This window comes from Pristiophorus japonicus, unplaced genomic scaffold (genome assembly GCF_044704955.1).
Source record: "Pristiophorus japonicus isolate sPriJap1 unplaced genomic scaffold, sPriJap1.hap1 HAP1_SCAFFOLD_1023, whole genome shotgun sequence".
NCBI classification, from domain to species: Eukaryota; Metazoa; Chordata; class Chondrichthyes; family Pristiophoridae; genus Pristiophorus; species Pristiophorus japonicus.
This window is the reverse complement of record NW_027250674.1, coordinates 116,903-125,750: the sequence shown is the minus strand read 5'-3', so window position 1 is coordinate 125,750 and position 8,848 is coordinate 116,903.

Here is an 8,848-nt window from a genome sequence, read left to right as displayed (position 1 = left end):
AGGCCCTGGGGATTTATCGGCCTTCAATCCCATCAATTTCCCCAACACAATTTCCCGACTAATAAGGATTTCCCTCAGTTCCTCCTCCTTACTAGACCCTCCGACCCATTTTATATCCGGAAGGTTGTTTGTGTCCTCCTCAGTGAATACCGAACCAAAGTACTTGTTCAATTGGTCTGCCATTTCTTTGGTTCCCGTTATGACTTCCCCTGATTCTGACTGCAGGGGACCTACGTTTGTCTTTACTAACTTTTTTCTCTTTACATATCTATAGAAACTATTGCAAACCGTCTTAATGTTCCCTGCAAGCTTCTTCTCGTACTCCATTTTCCCTGCCCTAATCAAACCCTTTGTCCTCCTCTGCTGAGTTTTAAATTTCTCCCAGTCTCCGGGTTCGCTGCTATTTCTGGCCAATTTGTATGCCACTTCCTTGGCTTTAATACTATCCCTGATTTCCCTTGATAGCCACGGTTGAGCCACCTTCCTTTTTTTATTTTTACGCCAGACAGGAATGTACAATTGTTGTAATTCATCCATGCAGTCTCTAAATGTCTGCCATTGCCCATCCACAGTCAACCCCTTCAGTATCATTCGCCAATCTATCCTTGCCAATTCACGCCTCATACCTTCAAAGTTACCCTTCTTTAAGTTCTAGACCATGGTCTCTGAATTAACTGTTTCATTCTCCATCCTAATGCAGAATTCCAACATATTATGGTCACTCTTCCCCAAGAGGCCTCGCACAACGAGATTGCTAATTAATCCTCTCTCATTACACAACACCCAGTCTAAGATGGCCTCCCCCCTAGTTGGTTCCTCGACATATTGGTCCAAAAAACCATCCCTTATGCACTCCAGGAAATCCTCCTCCACTGTATTGCTTCCAGTTTGGTTAGCCCAATCTATGTGCATATTAAAGTCACCCATTATAACTGCTGCACCTTTATTGCACGCACCCCTAATTTCATGTTTGATGCCCTCCCCAACATCAGTACAACTGTTTGGAGGTCTGTACACAACTCCCACTAACGTTTTTTGCCCTTTGGTATTCTGCAGCTCTCCCCATATAGATTCCACATCATCCAAGCTAATGTCCTTCCGAACTATTGCCTTAATTTCCTCCTTAACCAGCAATGCTACCCCACCTCCTTTTCCTTTTATTCTATCTTTCCTGAATGTTGAATACCCCTGGATGTTGAGTTCCCAGCCCTGATCATCCTGGAGTCACGTCTCCGTAATCCCAATCACATCATATTTGTTAACATCTATTTGCACAGTTAATTCATCCACCTTATTGCGGATACTCATTGCATTAAGACACAAAGCCTTCAGGCTTGTTTTTTTAACACCCTTTGTCCTTTTAGAATTTTGCTGTACAATGGCCCTTTTTGTTCTTTGTCTTGGGTTTGTCTGCCCTCCATTTTCCTCATCTCCTTTCTGTCTTTTGCTTTTGCCTCCTTTTTGTTTCCCTCTGTCTCCCTGCATTGGTTCCCATCCCCCTGCCATATTAGTTTAAATCCTCCCCAACAGCACTAGCAAACACTCCCCCTAGGACATTGGTTCCGGTCCTGCCCAGGTGCAGACCGTCCGGTTTGTACTGGTCCCACCTCCCCCAGAACCGGTTCCAATGCCCCAGGAATTTGAATCCCTTCCTGCTGCACCACTGTTCAAGCCACGTATTCATCTGCGCTATCCTGCGATTCCTACTCTGACTAGCACGTGGCACTGGTAGCAATCCCGAGATGACTACTTTTGAGGTCCTACTTTTTAATTTAGCTCCTAGCTCCTTAAATTCGTTTCGTAGGACCTCATCCCTTTTTTTACCTATGTCGTTGATACCAATGTGCACCACGACAACTGGCTGATCTCCCTTCCTTTTTAGAATGTCCTGCACCCGCTCCGAGACATCCTTGACCCTTGCACCAAGGAGGCAACATCCTGGAGTCTCGGTTGCGGCCGCAGAAACGCCTATCTATTCCCCTTACAATTGAATCCCCTATCACTATCGCTCTCCCACTCTTTTTCCTGACCTCCTGTGCAACAGAGCCAGCCACGGTGCCATGAACTTGGCTGCTGCTGCCCTCTCCTGATGAGTCATCCCCCTCAACGGCACCCAAAGCAGTGTATCTGTTTTGCAGGGGGATGACCACAGGGGACTCCTGCACTACCTTCCTTGCACTGCTCTTCCTGTTGGTCTTCCATTCCCTATCTGGCTGTGGACCCTTTCCCTGCGGTACGACCAACTCGCTACACGTGATACTCACGTCATTCTCAGCATCGTGGATGCTCCAGAGTGAATCCACCCTCTGCTCCAACTCCGCAACGCGGACCGTCAGGAGCTGGAGGTGGATACACTTCCTGCACACATAGTCATCAGGGACACTGGAGTCATCCCTGAGTTCCCACATGGTACAGGAGGAGCATAACACCCGACCGAGCTCTCCTGCCATGTCTTAACCCTTAGATACACTTAAATTGGCAACAACAATGTTAAAAGTTACTCACTGATATAGAAGAGAAAAAAGAAAAACTACTCACCAATCACCAGCCAATCACTTACCCTCTTGGCTGTGACGTCACCTTTTGATTTATTTCTCCTTCTTTTTTGCCTTCTCTCCCCGCTGCAGCTGCACAGGTACGCCTCACGCTGCTGCTGAGCCTTTATAGGCCTCACCAACGCCAGGAACTCCCGCCTCTCGCTGCCGCTGGGCCTTTATAGGCCTCACCAACGCCAGGAACTCCCGCCTCTCGGACTGTCGCCGCCTCTCGCTGCCGCTGGGCCTTTATAGGCCTCACCAACGCCAGGAACTCCCGCCTCTCGCTGCCGCTGGGCCTTTATAGGCCTCACCAACGCCAGGAACTCCCGCCTCTCGGACTGCCGCCGCCTCTCGCTGCCGCTGGGCCTTTATAGGCCTCACCAACACCAGGAACTCCCACCTCTCGGACTGCCGCCGCCTCTCGCTGCCGCTGGGCCTTTATAGACCTCACCAACGCCAGGAACTCCCGCCTCTCGGACTGCCGCCGTCTCTCGCTGCCACTGGGCTTTTACAGGCCTCACCAACACCAGGAACTCCCGCCTCTCGGACTGCCGCCGCCTCTCGCTGCCACTGGGCTTTTACAGGCCTCACCAACGCCAGGAACTCCCGCCTCTCGAGCTTGCTCCACCATTCAATAAGATCATGGCTGGTCTGATCATGGATTCAGCTCCACTTCCCTGCCCGCTCGTCATAACCCCATATCAATTAAGAAACTGTCTATTTCTGTCTTAAATTTATTCAATGCCCCAGCTTCCACATATCTCTGAGGCAGCAAATCCCACAGATTCACAACCCTCTGAGACAAGAAATTTCTCCTCATCTGTTTTAAATGGGCGGCCCCTTATTCTAAGATCGCACCCTCTAGTTCGAGTCTCCCCTACCAGTGGAAACATCCTCTTTGCATCCACCCTGTCAAGCCCCCTCATAATCTTATACGTCTCGATAAGATCACCTCTCATTCTTCTGAATTCCAATGAGTAGAGGCCCAACCTACTCAACCTTTCCTCATAAGTCAATTCCCTCATCCCCAGAATCAACCGAGTGAACCTTCTCTGAACTGCCTCCAAAGCAAGTATATCCTTTCGTAAATATGGAAACCAAAACTGCATGCAGTATTCCAGGTGTGGTCTCACCAATAACTTATATAGCTGTAGTAAGACTTCCCTGCTTTTATACTCCATCCCCTTTGCAATAAAGGCCAATATATCATTGGCCTTCCTGATCACTTGCTGTACCTGCATACTATCCTTTTGTGTTTCATGCACAAGTACCCCCAGGTCCTGCTGTACTGCAGCACTTTGCAATCTTTCTCCATTTAAATAATAACTTGCTCTTTGATTTTTTTCTGCCAAAGTGCATGACCAACATTATCATCTGCCAAATTTTTGCTCACTCACTTAGCCTGTCTATGTCCTTTTGCTGATTTTGCTGGAAGCATAAAGAAAAAATGAACACCAAACCAAAGAAGCAGGAGCAACCAAAAGCTTGGCCAAAAGGGCTTTTTCAGAAGGAGGAGGGTGGAGAGGCAGAGGGGTCAAGGTAAGGAATTAAGAGCGGGGGCCTGCCATGGAGGGTGGGTGGGGGAAGGAGTGGGCAACAGCCTAAAATCAGAGGAACACAGAGTGTCCTCCTCACTCATTGCCTTTCCTCCCATCTTTGTATCGTCAGCAAAGTTGGCTACGTTACACTCAGTCCCTTCTTCCAAGTCATTAATATAGATTGTAAATAGTTGGGGCCCCAGCACTGATCCCTGCCACACCCCACTAGTTACTGGTTGCCAACCAGAGAATGAACCATTTATCCCAACTCTCTGTTCTTTGTTATTTAGCCAATCCTTTATCCGTGCTAATATATTACCCCAACCCCATGAACTTTTATCTTGTGCGGTAACCTTTTATGTGGCACCTTGTCAAATGTCTTCTGGAAGTCCAAATACACCACATCCATTGGTTCCCCTTTATCTACCCTGTTCATTACATCCTCAAAGAACTCCAGCAAATTTGTCTAATGTGACTTCCCCTTCATAAATCCATGCTGACACTGCCTGACTGAATTTTGCTTTTCCAAATGTCCTGCTACTGCTTCTTTAATAATGGACTCCAACATTTTCCCAAACACAGATGTTAGGCTAACTGGTTTATAGTTTCCTGCTTTTTGTCTGCCTTCTTTTTTAAATAGGGGCGTTACATTTGCAGTTTTCTAATCTGCTGGGACCTCCCCAGAATCCAGGGAATTTGTTAAATTGCAACCAAATGCATCCACAATCCCTGCCGCTACTTCTCTTCTTTTAAGACCTAGGATGCAAGCCATCAGGTCCAGGGGATTTATCTGCCTTTAGTCCCATTATCTTACCACCACCTTTGTGATTATGATTGTGTTTGAACATTTTTTTAAATTTAAAAAGGAGATTCTTCACTGACAGGTTGTTAAAAAGTGTAATAATGTTGCTGAGAAATGGGAGGCAAGGCAGGAGTCTGGCCTCATAACCTTCTGTTTGGGACTGATGATCCACAGTATGCACCAAGTCCCATTTACCCATTACCCCTGTGCTCAGTGATCTAAATTGGCTCCCAGTCCTGCAACAACTCAATTCTGGCCTCTTGCGCATCCCCTATTTTCATCGCTCGACGATTGGCAGCCGTGTCTTCAGCTGCCAAGGTCCTAAACTCTTTAATTCCCTCGCTAAACCTCGCCACCTCACCTCTCTCTCCTTTAAGACGCTATTTAAAATTCATCTCTTTGGCCAGGCGTTTAGTCATCAGTTCTAATATGTTCTTATGTGGCTTGGTATCCAATTTGGGACATTTTACTATGTTAAAGGCATTGTATAAATGCAAGTTGTTGTTCGTGAGGGTTATCCATATGTCTGCATATTTCAATGTTGTTGTAATTGACACTGATAACAGACATAGGTCTAGATATTAACAGGGATGGGTTACATAGGCCGGCAGGGGATGGGGGTGTTTCGGATGCAAAACCAGTATGTTTTTGACAGGTTCCCCGCCCGGATCAGTCTGATTGACAGGCTTAGCTTCCAATTGGGCGGGGAGGACACCGGAGTAGGCCCAGGGGCAGGTAAGGCCGAAGGCCGATCCATGACCTGGGGGTCTTTGTATGGGAGGGGTCCGATGGTGGGGGGGGGTGGGGGGGAAGCTTGAGGGGCCGAATAAGCACTCCTGCACCTCCTGGCTCACAAGCAGTGCTGTACAGGCACTTATCTTCTCCTTGAAGCTGTCCCCACCTCCCTTCAGCTATTGGGTTTTTCGAGGTCTAGGTGAAATCAGGCACGTGCTTATTTGTACCAGCAAAATGCTCTGATTGTCTCTGATTGGCTCTCTATGATAACATGACCTGATTGCTGATTGGACCACTTGGAGAAAAAGGCACATCTCGAAGTTTCTCTGGAATGCGTAATTAGAATCACCCAGCCCAAGTTCTGAGTGACTTTGCAAATTGTAATTTGAGCCATTCTGACATCCGACCACAGAAAGGATAGAGCTCTCCTATCCCAGCTCAAGTTCCTGACCACCTCCCCATCCCAAGTTACTGCCTTATCCCGACCAAAGTTCCTGCCCCAACACAGTGCAAGTTCCCGACCTTACGACCCCCCGCCCCCCCCCCACATCATCATAGATGAGGCATTGTGTGGGGGTCACGGATTGTTAACAGGTTTATTGGGTATGAAGTGCATATAGAGTGTCATGACTTTTGTATTTCATCCCTTGTCACACACGCACCGAGCTATCTGAGAATTCGGGTGTGGGTGTAAAGGGGGTGGGGTTAGAAGAATGTGATCTGTCGCTCTCTTCCCTTCGATCCCCCCAGTTTCTCTCTCCCTCCAATGCCCAGTCACTCTCTATCTCTCCCCCCAACCCCCCGGTTTCTATCTCTCCCCCCAACCCCCCGGTTTCTCTCTCTCTCTACCCCCCCTCCCCCCGGTCTCTCCTCCCCACTCCCCTCCCCCCGGTCTCTCTCTCCTCCCCCCCCTCTCCCCGGTCTCTCTCTCCTCCCCCCCCCCCCTCCCCCGGTCTCTCTCTCCTCCCCCCGGTCTCTCGCCCTTCCCCCACTCTCTCTCACACCCTCTTTCTCTCCCCCCCCCAGTTGGTCTTTCTCTTTCCCTCCCCAACCCCCCCCCAGTTGGTCTTAATCTCTTTCCCTCCCCTCCCCCCAGTCTCTCTCTTCCCCCACCCCACCCCACCACACCACACCCCAGTCTCTCTCTTCCCACCCCACCCCAGTCTCTCTCTTCCCCCCCTCCCCACCCCAGTCTCTCTCTTCCCCCCCACCCCAGTCTCTCTCTCCACCCCCCCACCCCAGTCTCTCTCTCCACCCCCCCACCCCAGTCTCTCTCTCCACCCCCCCACCCCAGTCTCTCTCTTCCCCCCCCACCCCCAACCCCAGTCTCTATCTCTCTCTCTCCTCCCCCCCGTTTCTCTCACCCTCTCCCCACCCCCTCTCTCTCTCTTCCTCCAGCCCCAGCCCCACCACACCCCGATGTCTCCCACCTTTGCTGTTTTCTGTCCCAGAGGCCACGAAAATGTGGCACAGATCCAGCGCCAGTGAACTCCCCGCGGCACTGAGCCCAACTCCCGGTGTGGGGTTGGAGGAGTGTGCCCATGTGTGGGTGTCGGTGTCCAGGAGCGCAGACACAGGAAGTGTTACAGCGGAGGTTACATTGCCAACCCGCTTCCTGGCTGTGGATTGGCTGGCCAGCCCTTGTCCTGCCTCCATTGGCTGGCCTGAAATAGGCCAAGTTTCAGAAATCATAAATACATTTTACGTGTATTTATTGACTTACACAGGGTGCATGGCTATTATGAAGTCACATACACATTATAATTTTCAATGTGACTTAATTAACTCACTAATATGGAATATATTTTAATATCATTCACTGATCAGTGATATGGAAAATTTTGTAGGCACGATATGTCTGCTTATTTATGCCTTTTCTTTCAGGTGCTTATCTAACTGGTATTGATCTCTCTTATGCAGCTGGAAACTTACAAAGTAATCTTATGAGAAATACACGAAGGAGAAGCAAGCATCAACCCCAGGTTCAGGAGTTGGTTTGGAATGTAGATTTGGATAAAAACATTCCTCAATCTGTTCATCATTATGATTCCATCCTCACAGCGGATGTTGTTTATCATCATGACTGTCTGGCTGATTTACTGGCTACATTTGGTTACTTTTGTCAACCAAGCAGTGTAATATTATGGCAAACAAATTAAGATTTAATTCAGACTACGAATTTTTGGAAAGATTCAAAGCAACATTTGATATCCCAAATTCCAAAACAGTAATAATTAAAGGAACAAAGAAAGTGCAGTTAGTGAACAATAGTTAGTGGGAAAGCACCACTATTTCTATTCAAAACAATGCACTTAATATTTGACAGGGGAAAGAGTGGTTTCTGTTAAATCGATCTTAAACAAACCCGATACAGTATTCAATGTGTTGTAAATTGACACATTTAACACGATAAATTGCTCATTTCTGTTTCATCTTGTACACCAGCTTTTATTATCACATTGAGCACACTGACATATATTGGAAGATTTTATTGAATATTCACCAATAGTTTGCATTGTTTGTCACACAATTTGTTTGAATTTATAGTGAAATCTGCTGTCTTTAAAAAGTTATTTTCTAATGCATGTTCAAGTTTAAATGGTTGATTTGTTGATCAGTTTGATGTAATAATTTCTTTGTATTAACTAACCACTATGAAAGTTGTACTTATTAATTAAAAAGTAACACTTTATTACTAATATAAATGCTCTTGAGAACGCACACAAAAAACCCAAGGAAGATTAACCCCTGAAGCACCAGCATTCAGGGGAACTCTGTACCACTGGTCAGACAATTTTCTTTCACATTTTGTCATATATTATAAGGCTCAAGCATCACCAGACCACACAGCAATAATGCTGAGATATTATATGGCACTTTGTTACTGCTCTGTTAAACAAAATATAAGTTTTCAAAATTTTGAATATAAATGAAGTCATTTAAACCATAACTTTAGCTTTGCATGCCTTTGCTATTAACTTTTATTTTCTATTATCTATATTCTCTGTTTTATCATTTATTTTTACTCATTTCCAGAACATTGGATCTGGATTTGATAAAACTTTTAATCTGCCTGCACTCCCACTACCTATTTTCAAAGCCAGGACCATCTCAAAACGAAACAGTTGTTATGATCGACTGTGAACCGCTTTGAAAGTGTTTTTTCAGCCAGAGAAGAACCTCTAGTAAAGTTTAACTTGAGATTGTTAGCATGGCATATGGATTAAACTTTATAT